This window comes from Choloepus didactylus, chromosome 16 (assembly GCF_015220235.1).
Source record: "Choloepus didactylus isolate mChoDid1 chromosome 16, mChoDid1.pri, whole genome shotgun sequence".
Lineage (NCBI taxonomy): Eukaryota > Metazoa > Chordata > Mammalia > Pilosa > Megalonychidae > Choloepus > Choloepus didactylus.
Genome location: NC_051322.1, coordinates 47,527,677 through 47,549,062, shown reverse-complemented (window position 1 = coordinate 47,549,062; position 21,386 = coordinate 47,527,677). Strand labels below are relative to the sequence as shown.

Below are 21,386 nucleotides of genomic sequence, written 5' to 3'. Positions count from 1 at the left end.
GGGTATTTCAGATAATTTAAGCTATTTAATTAAAGATTAAAATCATTTTTTGAAGAGATTTTCTGTCAAGCTTTTAAAAATATTTTTGTTTCTATAATATAAACCAAATCTGCCAGCCAAATAGGGTAAATGAAATACTCATACTCATTATGATATTTGGAAAATTTAGTTCGTTCTGTATGTTGACCACTATATGAAGGGTCATAGTAGAGTGTACTAATTGTAGCAGGGTCTGGGGAAGGGGATAGACATATTGCCTAATGTATGCATCAATGAATTAAATTATCTTAATTAATTTTGGTTTAAGAATAACATGACTAGCCGGCATATATTTAATTTAGAAATTATTTCAATATGAAATTGTGGGCAACAATAAACAAACTGACAATTAGTGGTGACTAAACTTCAATAAGGGAAGAAAAGCAATCATGATAAATGTTCTTCAGAATAACTTCAATTGCATATGTATGTTTTAAAAATGTGTAATTTGATATTTGATCTTATATTAAAGTGTTAACTGGTAGCCTGCAGATTTTGTTTTTTAAAAGGACAAGGATAAGGATGGGGATGGAGGAGATTTTACTCGGTGACAAACTAGGATTATCAGGAAATCATCTTTGCTTGTAGAGTATCTTCTCCCTACAATTATACTTTCAACACATTTAAAACACATTACAGGCATAGTTCTTTATGTAGAGATTCAGTCAACTGTAGGTTGAGGTGAACATCCTGAATGAAGGGATATATTCTAATAAATAAGCAAAATATGCTTAGCTACATCAAATGAGGCTTACTTACAAATTGTCATATGTGGGTGGGGGTTCTGAGGAGATTAGAGTTTTGCTATTTTTTCCAACAAGGATAGATATTTCCGTGACAACTGTCAAATATCCTTGACATGACATTTGAATAGGGTAGTTCACAGGTTGACTACCATCATTGGGGCTTGTTGAGGCAGTTTCTCTTTTTAACCCCAGATTACAGTTGAGAAAACTGCAATTTACAGAGGTTAACTTGGTAGGTCTGACTGATTCAAAGTTCATATTCTTAACCATGATGCCATAGAAATTAGAGTCTAGTGGCTTTTCTCTTTCTCCCTCTTATGTTTTACTGAGCACTTTTGGATTAAAGATGATCATAAGAATACCTAGAAACACCCAAGGGCTCTGTATATCTTGGCCTCAGAGCTTCCTAGGAAGTAGGATGTGATGAAAATATGAATGTCTTCCACTCCTATTAGATAGTAGTAGGAAATGCATAACAAAATCTTATCCATATGTTAAATGTTTCCAAATTATTGTCTACTTCAGAATTTACTTTGCTAGATTATTTTTAATCTGGAATTTTCAAGAGAAAACCAAATGGAACACTGCCCTGTACAAAACTTAGAGTATCAGGAGAATAAAAGCTCTCAGTAATAAACCAGCAATAACTGGTTTTAAAAGAATGGCTGTAGGATGGACCCTTCTTAGCTTCAGTGAATGAAATAAGATATTTCAGTGACTATTCATGCATAGCAAGCTTCTACTTTAATTTTCTGGAGAGTTCTTCCCATTTCAAGGCTGTGGTTATATGGAGTTAGCTTAACCCTCAAAAGACCCTATTTTCCCCAAGATCCCAGGACACTTGGATAAACACTAAAAGAAGGCCAGTGCTTAACTCTGAGAAAAGAGGGGAATGATATTAGGAAGATGAAGATGAGTGGTTTTGAGGGTATCTATAATGTTTTAAACATCAAAAGCACATATGGCAGAATACCAAGGTTTAAAAAACTGGTAAAAATACACAGAACTGTATCATAAAACTTATTTACTTACTTATAATTTACATATTATTCTATAACACATTTGTTTAAATGTTTTATTGAAAAAAACTTAGAAAGCATCTAGTGCATTGTTCGTGGGAACAGAAAATGGTGTAGCCACTGTGAAAAGAAGTGTGGCAATTCCTCAAAAATTTAAATATGTAATTACCATATAAGCCAGCACTTCCACTTCTATAGGTATATATACAAAATGAAAACAGAGTCTCAGAGAGATATCTGTACACCAATGTTTATAGCAGCATTATTCACAATAGCCAAAAAGGTGGAAACAACCAAGTGCCCATCAACAAATGAATGGATAAACAAAATGTAGTAAAGACATACAATGGAATATTATTCAGCCATAACAAAGGATGAAGGAGCAGTACATTACTGTATGCTACAGTATGGAGGAACCTTGAAAACATGCTCAGTGAAATAAGCAAGACATACAAGGACAAATGCTGTATGTCACTTACAGGAGATGACTAGCAATAGCAAATTCACAGAGATAGAAAGCAGATTAGAGGTCCCCAGGGTATAAGGGAGTGGGTGGGGGAGAGGTGGGCAGGGAGGGAGAGGGTCTGTTTATAAAAATAAAATAAAGAGTTAAGTAAAAATGTTTTTTCTTTTATAGAATGGAAAGAACTGGGTGTAGGAAAGTAGTAGGAGGAACAAAGAGTAGAGGCTTAAGGGAATGGATGGATCAACAGAGTATCTGCATCACAGCTTTAGAACCCCAAGTCAGTAAGCAAGAGACTGACACCTGTGTGTACCCCAGAGTAGCAAAGGCAAACATATTTTTATTAACTAAGACTTTAATACAAGGAGAAAAACTTTCTGAAATATATAAATAAATGCTGGGAATGGCAGTACAGTTAAAATACCTTTCATTTTCCAATTGCTATGGGGATGGTCTCTGATGAAGACAATCAACACCTAAAAACAACTAGATTAGGAGTATTCTAAGATCAGATGAGCAGTTTAAAAACCAAAAGCCTGGAGAGCCACCATGCATAGTTTGTGTTTCAGGATTATTTACTTTTAGTGAATTTACTATAATCTGTTTTTTTTATAATCCTATTTTAAAAATCTGCTAAGATATAGAAATGGCTTTCTTGTATGACACATTTTTGTTATGTGTCCACTAAATGTGATATTACATATAATAAAAGAAATATTGAAATCAGTAAAGGAATTTACACCAATAAAGAACGAACTATTACCTACAGTTGCTTCAGAAAATTTCTAAAAATTTTGCTCCCACCTCACTCCTATACACAATTAATACAATTGTTGGATAGTAAATTAATAATTTATTTCACACTAAATTGAAGATTTATATATTAAATTTGAGTTTGCTAAAATTAGGTGAGAATTGGTGGTGCATCTGTTTGAAAGAACACAGAGATATGCAAACTAATTAATAGTGCTTTGGAGAAAGTTGTTTTTAATCCTGCAATTCATTCCTTAGACTACAAGTAATTCTTTTTTGCTTGTGTGATTTAAATTTTCTTATATTATCAACTCATCAGATCCCTAACAATAATGATTAAAATTTTTTTTATATCAGCCATGTTAAAGACATAAGGACACTTTGCAAAATGAAAGTTTCAAAATGCAACTGTAAAGCTCAGATGTTAAAAATATAATAACCTAAATAGTATCTTTTGTATGCTTATACATACATTGTATGTTACTGAGGTGAAATAATAATAGGCTAATGTGTTTTTTCTTTCAAAAATCCTTACTTTTTCTCTGTGCAAAACAGAACATAAATATCATTGCATATATGCTTTAGATAAAATTAAATCATTTTTAGAGACATATGGTGCCCAAAAATTAGCTCCCTAAAGCACATAATTTAACTGGCTTTTGTAATTTAAGAACCCCGGAAAGAGAGAAAGAGAGCATCTCAAGGAAATGAGAAGTGTCCTTATAATGAATTTCTGCTTATAAGAATCAGACATAACAACAGTCTTTTTAATTAAAATACAAATACCATATGTATAGTTATCTGCGAATGAACTAAAAATTGTTTTGCTGGAAAACAAAGACCAGTCAATACTGAAAACACAGAGCCCCTTAAAATACAAAGTCAGGGCAGACAGTTCATGGGTGGCACTCAGATTTCTTTTTCTATGAATAAAGATTGGACCATCCCTGGACTAAGGGAAGCACAACTGCTGAGGGTTTGACTGTATGAGGCAATTTTTTAACAATGCCTTATTTGTACTTTCTTTGGAGGAAAACATCTTTATAAAAAACTGAATGGTAGTTTAAAAGAACTTGGAATTTTTCTGCATACAATACAAAATATCCACAAGATACAAAATTCAAAGAGGAAATTAACAGAATTACTGCTACAACCATTATCAATACAACATATAGGACAAATATGAGCGATATGGAAAATTTTCAAAATTCTTGAAGAAGAGGTCACCTCCCAGTACCTGGGGATGGAAATTGGGAGTGGATAGGTGGTGGTGACAATGTGTAACAACTGTTAGAGGCTACAGGAATTTCTGAAGGCACTTCCTGAGAATGCATGGGTTAACTCATCAGAGGCATCTGAAAATTTGAAAGTTTGTCTGACATGACTGCCAGTGAGCTTAGAAATCTCATAGGTGAGAAGCCTGCAACCTAAGAGTAGGGATACTATGAAGAATATTTACTTGGGAGAAAAATAAAATATCTCAGACAATCTAGTTGTATCTGCTACCTATATAGTCAAACAATTATTCCATCTGGGGAAGCAGCTCTAAAAATTATGCATATTTGACAAAGGAGTGAGAAACATGCTGTATCCTGCAGATTTGCTTTTGTACCTTGGGTAATCCAATTAAAATCACATTTAAAGCTTTGCCAAAATCTGATAAAGGCCAACTGAAAAAAGATAATAGTATTTTCCAATAGCAATATATTTTAGATAGATGATAGATAGATAAATAATAGAAACACACATATATTTATTCATTTGTACTATAATCCTAAAATATTGATTCTAATGTCTGACCTGCTTGTTAGAAGATTTCTCACACTGACAGCATACTGCCTTCCTCAATTTCTGACAGATAAATAAAACTGATAAGCGAAGATATGTGCATGCAATTTTAATTCAATAGAATGATGTGAAGTGCAGTACACAAGACAAATAGCATAAGCCTTATCAGTTCTGTTTATTGTAATAACCCAAACAATGGCAATTACAACCTAGTCCTCAGATTTTTGGCATGGCAGGAATGACAGATATAAAAAATCCAGTTAATATTGATCTTTTTTATAGTACTCAGTTACCAAGCTACACATGTACGATATACAAGTCTCAGAAGTAATGAGCTATTTGTTTATTATCAAGTCCACTCTACAGACTGGTGTTAAAGATCACAAAGCTCATATCTGGAAATCTCTTTTGTCAACTGCTTCGGTATGTTTTAAAAAAAATATAACTCACATACATGCCCAACTCTGGCTCTGGAGCTGCCTTTAAGGAGATTATTAAAGAACCATTCCATTATTCTAATTATATAAAAAATAATACATTTCAAAATTCTGTATCTGTAATTCTGCTAAGATATGAAAACGCTGACGGTATGAGAGAAAGAAAGCTGATTCATAATGGACACTACTAATTCTTTTAGTGAATAAAGATCAAGTCTATCCCTTTATATAAATATGCAAATATGTTTCCTTTGTATATTCATAAGTATAATCATATTATGATTTAGATAACAGATAAACACTACAAATCTAATGTTTTACATATTTATTAGTAGAAACCAACTGCATAGCTCACAAACTTCTGTTTCACAGGTATCTGCATTGTGATGGATATTTGATGAAAATGTAAAGATAGCAGTTTATTTTGTTTACTTAAGTTACTAAACTCACACAAATTCTATAAACAGTTCAAAAAGAAATAAATGAATGAAAGCATATCCTTACTTCTAAAATTGTTCTCTGTGACTTTATAAAAGATGTTAAGTGAAGAATAAAACAATAAAAATATCTGAAACTTAAAATTATTCTCACAAGAAAAATCTAACATTGTTCAAAGGAATAACTGTTAAAACAAACTTGAAAATGGAATTATGTGAAGGCTAAAAAATGAAGGTTATGTTGTCACTTGTCTTACAGATGAACATAAGCATACGGTATCCACTTCCTTGCCTGCTTGCCAGTCATTTGCCCAAGAGTAATTAAGTTCTTTGATTTCAAAATGTAGTCAAAGGAATGCCCTAAGCTGGCTCTTTTTGGAGTGTGTTTATGAGCTGTGGTTAAACAATTTCCTTTGATGATTATCCACAATATATCTTTACAGTCTTTTGAGACCTACCGTTTCAATGCAAAGGAATCAAGGGGATACTTTGAAAATCACATTTACCTAAAATTAATTCACAATAAAAACATTATATCAAAAATGATTAATTATAGAGCTCACTGGTTTATTTCGAAGTTGCAATAATAAACAAAGTACATTCCTACTTTGAAGACATCAATAGTTTCATTATAAATACCCCCAACATTTTACTTCTTTTACACACAAATTAACAGAACTGTTCTGAAATTATTTATTCTAAACTGTTTGCAAAAATGCAATTTAAGATTAAAAGAAAATATGTGGATATGCGCATGCAATAGGGCAGAGCCTGGGGCAGAAAGAAACTGATCTACAGCTATAAGAAATAAGGGGTTAGACAAATATGGACTCCATGAGAAAGTCTCAAGACCCTATTTTTGCCTTAGCTTCTTGATAATGATCTAGACTTGCTCTGGGGCTAGAAGGACTGCAAAAATACGAAGAAAATCTGCAAAATGGTGCAAATTGTCATGGATGCCAAATATTAACTAACCCACTTGTTGGCTTGAACCAGCATATATAACTGACACTTTTCCTTATCTAACCAACAGGACCTTGAGGTCAAAGAACAAAGTTAACTCCATTGGGTCCGGGAACCCTCTCAGCCTACCTGCTTTTCTTCCTATAGTCCTGTGAGTCAGAAGGAGATACCACCATTTACTCAGTCACCCAAGCCAAAACTTAAGAGACTTGCTTACTTCCCTTCTCTTTATTACTCATCATCCATCCATTTGCTAGGTTCCATCAATTCTAACTTTCACATACTTTTCCATCTGAGTCTTCTCTCCCTCCTCACCATGGATCCCTTCCACAATTAGAAAAGTTACCATTTTGGCTCTATTCATTCATTCATTTTAAAAGGTAAAATGAAAAATTAAGGCCCAAATGATGGGTTTTCTCATAGGAAATGAGAGCTTTGAGAACTTGAACACCCCAGTTGAAATCAGACAGCAGAGAGAAGCCTCATTAGTGAAGATTGGGGATATACCATATTTCTGAAGACATCAAAATGTCTTCAAAATCACAAAAAACTATCAACACTGCTTTTAAATGGACACCCTGTCAAATGCAGAGCAATAAAGAGGTAAGAATTTTTTTGTAAACAGCAAAAAGTTACGCATACAAACAATTGAAGATTTATACTCTAAAAGATAATTTGCTTCCAGTTTCCTTCCTAAGGTAGTTTAAGCAGGTCTCTGTCTAGTTTATTTACGTAACAAACACTTCTCATGGTTAGTGCAGATATAGCTACCTAGTCTGTATTTATTTATCACAAATTTCAAATTACTGTCATCTGAATGAATTAGCTTTTACTATATTTAGACAAAGATATTTACACTTGGATATTTGGTGGCAACTGATATAGTACTTTACAGCACAGAAATCCTGTATTACTCCCTATATTATATCATTTATACTCACAATATTCTAGGCAGAAGATAGTATGGATATTAATACTTACTTATAAATCAGACCTTTATTGCAAATCAACTTTGTGTGACAGCCATGCTAGGTACCAGGGATCCATGGGTCAATATGGTTCAGAGGACATAGAAGATAAATGTAAACATGGAAGAAGATAAATGGAATACAATGGACTACAGGATCTCAAAGGAAAATCTAAAGGTCCCCTTAAAGGAGACAAGATTAGTAGGAGTTGCTCAGATGAAGCAGCAGCAGATGGAATTGCCCAAAACTCTACAGCTAATAAGTGAAGCAGCTGAAATTTGAACCTAGCTCATCTAACTGTTTCTTTCCCACTAAGTACATTTTACATTTAGAGCTGAAAATCTCAGTTTACACAGAGTTTATTAAATTTTGGAGTATAACCAAGGGCCTTTCAAAAGCAATTTATGAGAAATTTGAGAGAGGGTTGTTAGTAGCACATACTTCTCATTATTCTCACTCAGGCCAAGCAGAATAAACAAAACACAAACTTATAAATGTACCTGAAAGAAAAACATCTTTGAAAAACTTTACTCTGGTGACTTTGACAGTTTGTTGATTCCATTCTCCACTGGGAAAGGGATTTTATTTTACCTATTTAATTAATCAATTACTTTTTGTTTTTCTCAAATGGAGTCTCCCAATACTTTCTGTTTAAAACTCCCAATTTTAGTGCCAAGTTTTTTGGATAAGATATTATAAACTAGGAGGTAACACTTGCATCTGAATATAGTCACATATCACACCAAGTTAAACCAAATTAATGTAGGGCACATGGTAATTGTATCTTAGTAGAGAGCAGGGTCTTCCCAGAGGGCTGGCCTTGAATAATAGAAGAGACTGAGGAAGAATAACCCAAAGCACAAAATAAGGCTGAGTAAAGACAGAGATGTAATTGAAAGCTTTGAGGATAACAAGAAGTAGCATGAATTGATGGACAGAGGAAGCAAGAGTGGCACCTGAAGTGAGAGGTAGAAATCAGTGCACAGAATGCTCTCCAAACTTTAAGATATAACTTAACATCTGTTCTGAAAGATGTGCTGTTGTCAACCTATGGTTGATTGTTCATCTATAAAATACCAGTTTATAGCCAAGGAACACCTCAACCTTAAATCTACCTTCTAACCCAGGTGGATGAACAGCACAGCACATTTTCATAGTGCAAATCAGAGAGATACCTTCTTATTGTGTGGATCACAGAGGAAAAAAAAAAACGATTTGTCATGTGGTGTGCAAAGCTGTTTTCTTTTCTAAAATAGAAATATAAAAACAATAATCAAAATTAATTTTCTCTGATCTTGAGAATAGTAGGTCTTAGACTTACAGAAATTAACTTTTAACAAATTGCATACTCCAAATAATAATTGCCATTATATTATTGCTATAAAATATAGATTCTGATGTTTCTTTTATGTTCTTTCCAAAAATAAAAAACTGTATGAGTTCAATCCTCTTAACATTTCTGAAGTGCGACAAAATCATACATGTATTTGAGATCATGACTAAAAAACTTCATGTTTTATTTTACCTCCAAGCTCCATTATAATGAGTGTATAATTACTTACACCTTCTAAGTGAAGACTTTGGAGACATAAAAATACTGGTTAAAATAGAATTCATCTATTAAATTTTTATAAGGCTACATAGATCCAAAATTGAAAATTTAATCCTGAAAGTCACCTACCGTTGGGACTTCTATTTGGGCTTAGTGGGAAGAACTTAAGAACACTGGCATGATTAAATCTGGGAAACTGTGTTCCAGGCATTTTAATGTCCACATAAGCTACTTATTCTTGATACTGAAAGTTATTTTCCTTCTTAGCACTATCTCTAAAACAGTAACAGCCATAGTATTCTAGACAGAGTTTTATTTTGAAGGTTTTTTTGCCTAATTAATTTCTCCATACATCTTGAAGATATATATGAAGAAAGATAGTTGTAAAAGAGTGCTTCGATTTTAAAACTAAATTATTCATACAAATGTTTTTATTGTATTGATGGACTTAAAGCACATAAAGGACATTCTCATAGGAGGGGCAGGGGAACTAGGAGTGAAACCCAGCAGTGAATAATCACCATGGCCCAAGGTCAGGTGGATGACCTCCACACTGGGACTCAGCCTCCAAGGGAGCTCAAGCCTCTTAAATCCGTAGTTCGCCCCTTGTCTCCCAGGTAAAATGAGTGCAAATTCTTTTGGAGGAAAAAGTTTTAAATCAGTACATTAAGTTTTATACAGATGAAGATTTATAAGCTCCTAATCAAAGATCTCTAAATGCATTCAGTTGAAACAGTATCAACTTATCAAAAGTATCTAATTCGAAAGTATAAAAGAAAGGAAGAAACTAAAATATTTTTTAACAATAGCATGTATGTCTTGAGATCCATACTCTGAATTAAAATGCTCAACACTCCTTGTATTGTACGGTATTTAAAATATGCTCTGTGCTTAATAAAATACCAGGCATATTTTGTTAAGTAAAATACGTATGCTAAAATTTCAAGGACAAAAATAAGATTTCAAATAAAATGACAAAAAAAGTGTATGACCTCCAAACTAAAGGAGAGGGAAAATAGAACAAGAAAAAAACAAGGAAAAAAAAAAAAGAAGAAAAGAATCTTCATTAGTTAGAAAAAAGCAGCATAGAGAAAACTGAACAAATAGAAAGCAAAAAGTTTGATGATACAAATAGGTTAAATTGGTTATAAAACTTCTACATGAATTTAAACCCATGATTAAGACAGAAGATTGCATCTTTAAAAAACCTGTCAATGCAAAGTTTACAATAAAACACTAAAATCTAGGGATACAAAAGGTTGAATAAAATAGTAAAAAATACTGTATTAGGTAAATAGCCCAGTGATATCTTGGGTATACTGAAATTAGGTAAAAGACACTTTAACTCAAATAGCATTTTTAGATATAGCGATATAAATATATGTAAAAATAAAAAGTTCCACTTACAGAAACATATGTCAATTAAACACTTGCATACTGCAAATAAAGTGTAATTAATGCACTAAGAAGAGAAATCAAGAAATGCATTGATACATTGAGAGAATTCATCATAACTGCTAATTTTGGCAAATCAATTTTTAAAATATTGAGTATTAGCAGGTTTGATCTAACACAATTAGAAAGAATGATAAAGCAAGTATGTAGGTATGTGTGTTTGAGTGTGTATTCATACACATATACTCAAATTTATATATATACACACACATACATAAACACACATCATACACAAATATGCCCCAAATTATAAATTACTTCTTAAGCATATATAAAACATTAAAACTTGACCATGTAAAAAATTTTATGATATCATAGGCAACTCTTATCATATTTCAAAGAATCAACATGGTACATAGATCATGTTTCTAAGAACAAAGGAATTAAATTATAAGTCAAAAAACAAAACAAACAGAACAAAAATTTCCACAAATATTTGGAAACTTACAATCACAGTTCTGAATAACACATGGTTCAAAAATTAAGTCATAATGGGTTTTTATATAACTAATACTGAAAGATAATTAAATTTCAAAACAGGTAGAATGCAATCAGGTGATAATTAAGGAACATTTATAGTTTTCTATGCTTACATTAGAAGAGAAAAAAGGCTGAAACTAATGACTTTATCATCTAAATAAAAAGTTAGCTGAAGAGGAACAGAGTGGATTAAAAAAATGTATGGAAAGAATTTAATGAAATAGAAAATCAAATATATGGAAGAGAGAGTTTATAGAGGCAGATTTGGTTGTTAGGAAAGACCAACAAACTACACAAACGTCTACCAGTTTTAATCCAATAATACTGAAATTTAAAATGAATAATACTTGAATTTAAAAAAAGAAACAGATTGATAAACCCAGCAGTGATTAAAAACATTATGATAATGCTATAAGTAATCATGCAATAAGTTTGCAATGAGACGAAACAGACAAATCCTAATAAATCAAACTGAAGAATACTGACTCAAAATAAAATAGAAAGCCACAATAGTTCTATAATTATTAAAGAAATTGTATCAGTAGCTATGTATTATCCCCAGACAGAAAACATCAAGCTCTGAAGGCTTTATGGGAAAACTTTCCCAAATCTTTAATATTCAGTTTTATTGAGATATATTCACATACCATACAATCATCCACAGTATACAATCAGTTGTTCACAGTACCATTGTATAGTTGTGCTTCATCACCACAATCAATTTTTGAACATTTTCATTACTCAAAAAAAAAAAAAAAAGAATAAATATAAAAGTAAAAATGAACACCTGAAACATCCCATCTCCCCTATCCCACCCTATTTTTCAATGAATTTTTGTCCCCATTTTTCTACCCATCTGTTCATATACTCTGGGGGAGACTCTTAGGCACAATTATACGTAGGCTTAGCCTCTCCTTTGCAGCAACAAGCTTCATAAGGGCAAGCCCCAAGATCGAGGGCTTGGCCTGCTAAACTGGTAGTCCCCAATGCTTGCAAGAATATCAGTAATTCCTCAGATGGGGAAGTTGAACATTTCTTCATTTGTTCCCAGTTCCTCGGGCTGGGGGTGGGGGCTGCAAATCATTTTTATTCCCTGCCCAAATTAATTTTCCTAAATTTTAAAGGTGCAATGTATTCCAATCTTATGAAAACCCAGAGAATATGAAAAGAGGGGTTATTCCCTAACTCACTGTACAAGGTCAGCATAACATGGAAAGTAAGGTCAGATAGGGGAGTAAAAGTCAGGAAAATAAGAATTCAATTCTATTTATAAACTTGTGTCAAAATCTTAAATAAATATTATATAATATTTTATAATATAAATAAATGATAAATAGAACATATTTGTAAAGCAAATATGGCAATGTATAAAAATGTAATTAATCATAACCATGTTGAACTTTTCCTAGGAATGCAAGGATTACTAGAAAATGTACTCTTTCATTTCATCTACCACATTAAATATATAAAGGAGAGATACCATATGATCATATCATTGAATGCAGGTAAGATGTTTGAAAAAATTCAAGACCCATTTGTGACAAAAACAATGACATAACAACTAAAAAATTATCTTGTTCTTATACACAGGGGTTGGCAAACTTTTTCTGAAAAGAGTTAGACAGTAGATATTTAATCTTTGTGAGACAAAACCATCCCTCATAGCTACTTAACTTTGATGACTTACCACAAAAGCAGCCACAGAAAAAAATATGTAAAGAAATGAGCATGTCTTTATTCTAATACAACTTTATATATACTATAATTTGGATTTCATATAATCTTCGCATTTCAAAAGTGTGTTTTTTTTTACCTTTGACTTTTTTCCAACTATTTAAAAATATAAAAATCATACTTGGCACATGGGCTGTACTGAAAAAAAGCAGGTAGCAGACCAGATTTGGTGGGAGCAGGCTGTAGTTTGTTGAACTCTGTTATACAACATTTTATTGATGAATCTAACAAATGCAACCAGACAAGTAAAAAATACATATTTTACATACATAAAAATATATATAATGTATATAAAAGGGAAAGAAATGCAATTGTCATTTATTATCTATATAGATAACACAGTAGAATTCACAGGTAAATTAAAAGAAGAAACTTCTACCAGGTGGCTGTATATAATATCAATATTCAGAGATCAATTACAGAGTTATTCATTGGAAATAAACTGTTAGAAACTAAAACTTTTTCAAAAAGATACCTTTTATAAAAGCATTGAACTGTAAGATAATTTGAAACAAATATTTAAAAAGATTGGGTAGGATAAATACAGAGAAACTTAGAAAATTTCTTTAAAGAAGTTGAGTAAGATCTAAATAAATGAATAAGAACATCATGTCCATGGATAAGAAAATTCAATGTATTAATGAAAATTTTCTCAAAATAATCAATAGATATAAGGCAATTCTCATTAACACTTAGAATTTTGGGGCACTTAGAAAAGAAAAAAGATGATTATAAAATTAATTCTAAGGAGCAAATAGCAAAAAATAGCAAAGACACTCTAGGAGAACAAGTTGGGGATACTTATCCAGCAATATATCAAGATTTTGTTACAAAGTTCATAATTAAATCAGTATGTTTTGGCATAGTAATAGACATATTAATCACTAGGACAAAATAGAGAGCCCAGAAATCCACACATGTTTTGAAACTGGAGTTATAACAGAATTGGTATTACAAATTGGTTGGGTATAGATAAACTAATAAATTGAAAAACTGATGCTGACTGTGGAGAAAAATTTGGATACAATCCTCATACTACATGTAAAAATCAAAACCAATGCCAGATGAGATGTACTAAAGACAAATGTGAAAGGCAAATTTTAAAATATTTAGAAGAAATTATAATAAAATTATAATAAAAAATCTTTATGTACAAAGAGGGAAAGGTTTATAAATTTTACTTCATCAGAACCTTGTTCATCAAAAGCACCATAAAAATGAAAGAGATAAGCCACAATTGGCAGAATATATTTGCCACATTTAAAACCAACAAAAGATTAGCATATAGAATATATGTGAGCAATAGTAATATAATAAATCAAAAGAAAAATGTACATCATGCCACTCAATGGCAAAACGGCCAAAAGACATTGCTCTTGACAAGAGAAAACACAAGAAGATGTTTACTAACTAGGAAAATGCAAGTTAATAACACAAGGAGATACTCTTTTATACCCATGAGATTATGGATATCATCTGCTCTAAATAATGATAATAATGACAACAATCATCATCATCATCATTGCCATCATTTGGCGAGCATTTGCTATGTGCCAAGCACTCTGCAAAACTTCACTCCTAACAACTTATTTATTCCTATTATCCTCATTTTAAAGGCTAGGAAAAGGATTCTTAGTGAGATTAAATAACTTGTTTAGCATTAATAAAGTTTGTATTCAAATCCACCCCTGATGCCTTTATATCCCAAATTTTAAATATTAAACTTGAAAAATATTGGTTGAATGAATTTAAAGTTAATTTACGTGCCTTTTGGGTGCCTATAAATTTGCAGGTATCAGAAAAAAAGTGATGAACAAAAGAGACCTGGACAACCATACCTAAAGGAGTTTACAATCTATGGGATAAACGGGACTTTACAAGTAAGCAAAGTCATATCAGATAAAAAGTGATGAACAAAAGAGACCTAGACAACCATATCTAAAGGAGTTTACAATCTATGGGATAAATGGGACTCTACAAGTAAGCAACTTCACATGCAATTTCAAATTGTGATTTGTGACATGAAAGAAAAAAAACATGGTGCTAAAACATGAGAGAATGGGGATGGTGACAAGTATGGAGAAGGTGACATCATGGGAGCTAGAGGCATTTTTTTTTTCCACAATTGTTAATGAGCACATTTTAACTTTGGTACTCTGTTTCTTTGTTAAATGTCTCCTCTTCCAAGTCTCCCATTACACTTGCCCTGTCTTCTTGTGTTTTCATGGTGTCCCAACTGCTTTCCAGTTTGGTTCTTAAAAGCCTCTGTAGGAAAGTCTTCTGCTCTCTACTCCCAACAAAACTTTTCCTATGCCTGATCCCATCTCCCTGCATTTTCACCTCCAGACACATTTTTACATCAACTAGGTAGTCCAATTAACCAATTTCTATTTCATATATGAATGCTTCCAAAGAGTTTTGTATTAATTCTCCTAGGCATTTGAAAAAGACACCTGCATAATATCTTATCCAAGAGAGAAAAATCTAATGGGAATTTTAGATATTGTATTGTGTTTGTGTAAAATAGTATAGAAATAACGTGAACTTCTAGGAGTTCTCAAACCATATCTCAAAAGTGGCTACAAATGTTGTGTATTCAAAATGTGGACACTTAGTTATAGACCTTGGAATAAATGAAAGTATAATACTTGAACCAATTTTATTATATTTTTTGTCATGTTAGTCTACGTTCTGTAACAACTTGTCAAAGCAAATGATTGTGTGGTTTTTTTCCTTTTACTTTTAGTAAATGAGCTTTGTGGAGAGCTGGTTATTCCTTTGTTCTTTTGACAGCTTGTTTTGCTCATTACATGATATGTAGGATTATCAAAGCAATAAGATTTCACTGTTTCTGAAATACATTACAAAATGGGATAAACTCTCTGAATTTTTCTAAACACAAATTTCAATTCAAAATTAGAATCAGAGGGTTAAATTTAAAACATGGGAACTGGCATACAAAACTATTCATAATCCTTAATGAACCATGCATGGTTAATGGGGGTCCAAAAGGTATTCCTGGATTAAGCAAGAAAACAAAATCATACAGATTTTTAAGGCTAATAGAAAATGGGAAGATAAAAGACCTATGGCATTGTGACAAAAATGAGGAGACATGAAGAAAAAGAACTTTAAAAAATGAGAAGGGCCAAGATATTACCTTTCAAAAGGGTGTGAAGAAGAAAATATTGAGAATGGCAAGTTTTGAATGGGAGGTTCTGACAATGCAAATATGGGGACTAGCTTATATCAGATGCCTTGTAGTTGGTATTATGTCTGCTTTCTCTGCCAGACCCTTAGCTCTTTGAGGGCAGGGACCACATGATCTTCATGTTTGTTTATGTGCACCTCATTTAGGGCCAGATACATGGCAAGTCCCCAACAAATATTATTTGAATGAATGAATTAATAAATATAAGGCCTTTAATGAGTGTCAAGAAAGGTAGTTTATGTTCACTTCAATTACAACACACTGTACACTGTAAAATTTTATTAGCTATTATGTCTGTTGAACCAACACCACAGGTTAACTTTGAACAACATAGTCCTGTACTGCAACAGAGATTAGTACTCTATGGAGATGCCTTTCCAGAGTCTTCTCTCTGCCCCAGGCAGAAAGAAAATGCTTCCTCCTCAATGCTTTCAAACAGCCCTAAGAAAATCTCTAATAGAGCACATAGCACATTGAATTGTAAATGTTTTTTAACCTTGAAGTTTTGCCAGTAGATTCTGAGCATATTGAGCTCAAGATATGCTGGTCTGTTCCCTATTGTAGGCTTATTGCTTAGCACAATTAGTAGGAACTCAACAACACTTACCTAAGAGAAAGCATATTGCTGTGGGCTGAATAATGGCTCCCCCAAAGGTGCCCATGTCCTAATCCCTGGAATCTGTGAATATGTTACCTTACATTGCGTATGTGATAAAGTTAGAGACATTCAGTTGGGGAGATTATTTGAGATTATTGGGGTGGGCCTAATGTAATCACAGTGGTCTTTATAAGAGGGAGGCAGGAGGGCCAAAGTCAGAGAAGATGACATGAAGACAGAAGCAGAGCCAGTGAAGGAAATGAGATGGCGCTCTGCTGATGCCATTGCGAGGAAGGGGCCATCAGCTAAGGAATGCAGGCTGTTAAGGAAGTCACAGAAATCCGTTAAGCAGCCATTGCCCCAGACCTCAACTACCCCCACCTCCTTCTTTGGGGAAGTCACAGACACAGGCTAAGCAGCCACCCTCATGCCTTCTCCTACCCCCACCTCCTTTTCTATTGGGCACATTCCATAACCTGAGAGAGATGCTAAGTTTAATGAAAAGGCCTGGCCAGACCTTAAATCTGGAAACTGGTAATAAGCAGTCCCAAATGCTTATCAGAACAGGAATTCTCAGTGGCAGAGCTCCATCCCACTGAGACGGATAAAAACCACACTCCGTTTAGATTGGTCTCTTCTCTGGCACAGAGTGGGGTGTGTGGAGCTGCCATTATTGACCTCAACCTGGAGCAATTTTTGGCCATCCCAGGAGACTGACCATGATGAGACTTCTTCCCCTGCTCTTTTGGACTCTTTGCACTATGTAAGAGACAAGGAGATTTGCCCTTTATGGACTTTATTCTATACAATAAAGGGATTATTTGCTGAAAGTTTCTGTTGTGCCCTGAAACTGTATTCCCATGGTGTGCCATCGTAATAACTCACTCCACACAGATAACTTCTAGAAACTGGAAAAGACAAGGAAATGGATTCTCCCTTGAAGCCTCCAGAAGGAACACAGCCTTACCAACACCTTGATACTTTATTTCTGATCTCTAGAACTGTAAGTGAATATATCTGTGTCTTTTTAAGTCACTTAATTTTTGGTAATTTGTTACAACAGCAACAGAAAACTAATACAGATTTATACCTCCATTATTCTTGTATTAGGAAGAATGTGTAGTTTAAATTAAGCACCTCAAAAATGGGTGGAGTAAGTTCTTAAATGATAAAATTCCCCACCTACTTTCAAGCAGACACAGCCTTCCCTTACCGTAACATAAGTAAGTATTAACTGATCCCGTTACTTGCAAAACACTTTATTAGAAGGTACGAGATATTCAACATTGTATGAGGCATAATGTTTATGTGTTTAATATAAAGTAGAATCTTTGAAGACTAGGCATGTGCACATAAAAATATGACTAGCAACATAAAGTAGTATGTGTTAAATGCCAAGTGAGTGGTACCAAAAATATTAAGAGGAGTTCAAAATGGACTATCTCTCCAGTTGCAATGGTCCCAGGAACAGTTCTGGAAGGAAATGAGACTCAATATGACCACTGAAGAAAGAAAAGGAAGCATCTGTGTTGGGAGATAATCAAAGGTCGTTCTAGTAAGAGTTAACAACGTGAGCAAAGAAAGCTGGCTTATAGAAATTAGTAGGTCTGTTTGAGCTTTGGTGAGCAAAATGGCCTGAGGAGCAAAAGAAAGAAGAAGGAGGAGGAGGAGAAGAAGAAAGAAAAAAAGAAACCAGAAAGCGAAGGGTGCTGAATACAGGGGTTAGAATTTCATTCTGTAGTTAGAGTCTTTGTTTCTTTGACTAGGCAGTGCTATACATTGAAGAATGCAGTTGCTTCTCTCGCAAATATGCTTAATTTTTTCTCATCTCTGTTGGTTCCTGGTAGCTTCAGGCACCCTGTTATCCAGCATGACTCAGGGTAATCTCAGAGTTACCCATGAACTTCCCTCATTCATCTCCAGCCAGTTGGTTATAAATACTTCATTTCCTAAGGTAAGTTCCTCAGTTTATCTCACTAAACTGTTTCAGAAGACAGAACAGTGATTAGAGACATAGATAGAAACACAGGAAAACATAGAGAAAAAAGTCAAAGCACCCAAAAAATCAAAGAATAAGGAATTCATATTGCAAATTTTCGTCACCTAGAAAAATGATTTTAACCCTTTGCTGCATTTCTTCTCTGGGCAAGCAGTATATAATTTGGAGTTATAGCCCCAAACCCAAATTCCACTTTGCCTTTGAGATGAAGATGTCTTGTTTCTATTAATACTGCAACTGCAATTTTATGTAAATAAATTCAAATACACAGGAACTCAATTATATAAAATTGAACAGAAGAGCTTCTAATATTAAAATTGACCTAGTAAAATCACTAAGTTCATTGCCTTGACCAACAGAACTAATAAGATAGCAAGGTAGGTAAATAGGTTTCACCTGAAGTGCCAATTTTAATCAATTGACTATAGCCACCTGGAGCAATGTATTTAGAAGGTTGTGAAGGCTTAGCCTGTTCAAATCAAGAAAAAGTTCAATGATGATTATCCATGTCTGCCATGGATGTGAAAGAGATAACAATAATAGCAGGAAGAAGAATAAGAATGGATATTAGGTTCTAGTGATTAGAATATCATGCAATATTTCCAAGTTGGCTAAATAATGGTTTCTTACCAAATGGATACAGTTTTTTTAATGGCTTACTTGAAAATATTTAGTATGTTGTTAGCCATTTTGATGACAGCAGCTAAGTTATGCCAGCCTCTTCAGGTAACAGCAATGACTCTGCACACTCTTCCTTAAGTGCTGTGCTAGGCTAGCCTTTGTGTAAAGGGAATCTTATGGACACATTCCCTGGGAATAGCCTTTCATTAATCTGCACATGGTATAGCATTTCAAATAAATGAGACTGCTCATCAGTGGGAGGAGGCACTTATCGCACATAATTAAAACAACTCTGCAAGTAAGAATCAGGGTTTAACTATGTGGTAGAAGTTTTATCTTTTTATGGTTTTCTCCATTTACAGAAAAGCAATTGTTATTTAAGTGTACAGAGTGGTTGTTCAGTCCTGAATGTGACTCCTCAAACAGCAATTTAAATATATGATAGTATGTTAAATCGATACTGTGTTTTTTTCTAGTATTTTTGAAAAATGATGCTCTAGGAAATAAAATAGCAACATGGAAAATTACTTCACTAACTGATTTACATCAGATTTATTAAAGAATACTGTAACACAGGACTAAATGAGGAATGAATACAGACAAAATAAACAGTTGCTTGTTGTGCTATTCTTATAGAACTAGTTAAATTGACTCTATTTCTAAATTAAAAGTATTAGCTCAATTACTAACTGTTTCTGGCAATATTCCTTCCAAACAATATAAACTGTTATTTATCTTCAGGAAAAAATAACTGGGAAAATATGTTAAGATTTGCCACATTCTACAAAAGTTTTACAGTATAAAGATTTTTGGGTGTATATCAATTAAACTATCTAGGCTATAAGATTAATTTCTGTCTAATTATATAGGCACCACATTTCCTTGAAAGACTTTAGGAAAGTATATTAGAGAAAACCCAGAACCTGGAGTCAGGACCCTTGTTTACCCCTTTGAAGTTATGATATGACCTATGGATACATATCTAGAAAACTCAAGAAAATAAAGTGCAAAGACTTAAAATTACAAATAGATTTCAGCTATTTTGCCAGATATGCAATAAATGTATAAAGAAATCACTGAAGCTTTCCTTTCAGCAGAAGTTTAGGTAAAACTATAATAGGGAAAGAAAAGTTCCCCTTCATAGGAACAAAATGAAAGATGACAACCACAAAATAAAAGAAATATAAAATCCTGAGAATAATAACCAAAAAATGACAAGATCTATAGTAATCAAGTTATTAAACATTACTGAAAAATATATAAAAGAAAGTTTTAAGTAAATGGACAGTCATTCCCTATTCCAGAATAGGAAACATGACTCTGGCTCTCCAACAAGAGTGTCTTTTCATAAATCACAGCACCACTTTTATTTTATTGTGATAGTGGACAAGTTACTCAACCTCACAGTTTCCTCTCTCTGTTTTCTTGTCATTTTCCTGATATTAAATCAGAGGTGCAATTCCATCCCAAATGGAACTTTTTTGGGGGTTTGTGGGAGTAGGGTATTTAACAGTGACTTTAAAATTTGTCTGGAATATTAAAGATGTAAAGGAAGAAAAAGCAAGTTTTTGATTTTTTAAAATAAAAAACAATAAAAAAGATGCTGTTATATATTACAAGTTATACTAAAGGGAAATAATTCAAATCCAGAATTCACAGAATTATTAACAGGCAGACTAATGAATCTGAATTGATAACTGTGAAATAAATATAAAAATACTACTATGTAACATTGATTGCGCTATTAATAATGCTAGGCACTGTTCTAAGCACTTTATTTGTATTAATTTATTTAATCCTCTCAAAAGCCTGAGTTGAGTACTATTATTATTTTTATATTATACAGGAGGAAACTTAAGCACAGAGATATAAGCACAGAGATATAAAGTAATCTTGTTCAAGGTCACTGAGCTAGGAATAGTAAGCAAGAACTCAGTGCAAGTTAAAGAAAGCAGAACACATCAATGATGTTGAGAAAAGTGGAAATTTGGGGAACTGCAAATTATATCCTCAGTTCATATACTTCAAATATTTTATTTTATGGGGAAATGCTCAATGTATAATGTTATATGAATTAAGAAGGATATAAAACTGCAAGAATAACATGACTTCAAATTGATAAT

At 33.1% G+C, this 21,386-nt stretch overlaps 1 protein-coding gene across 1 annotated transcript in view; it reads right to left on the bottom strand.

Annotated features, from left to right (window-relative positions):
- CCDC178 (coiled-coil domain containing 178) overlaps positions 1 to 21,386 on the bottom strand; it is a 513,958-nt gene that overhangs the window by 38,196 nt on the left and 454,376 nt on the right. The window lies entirely within an intron of this gene.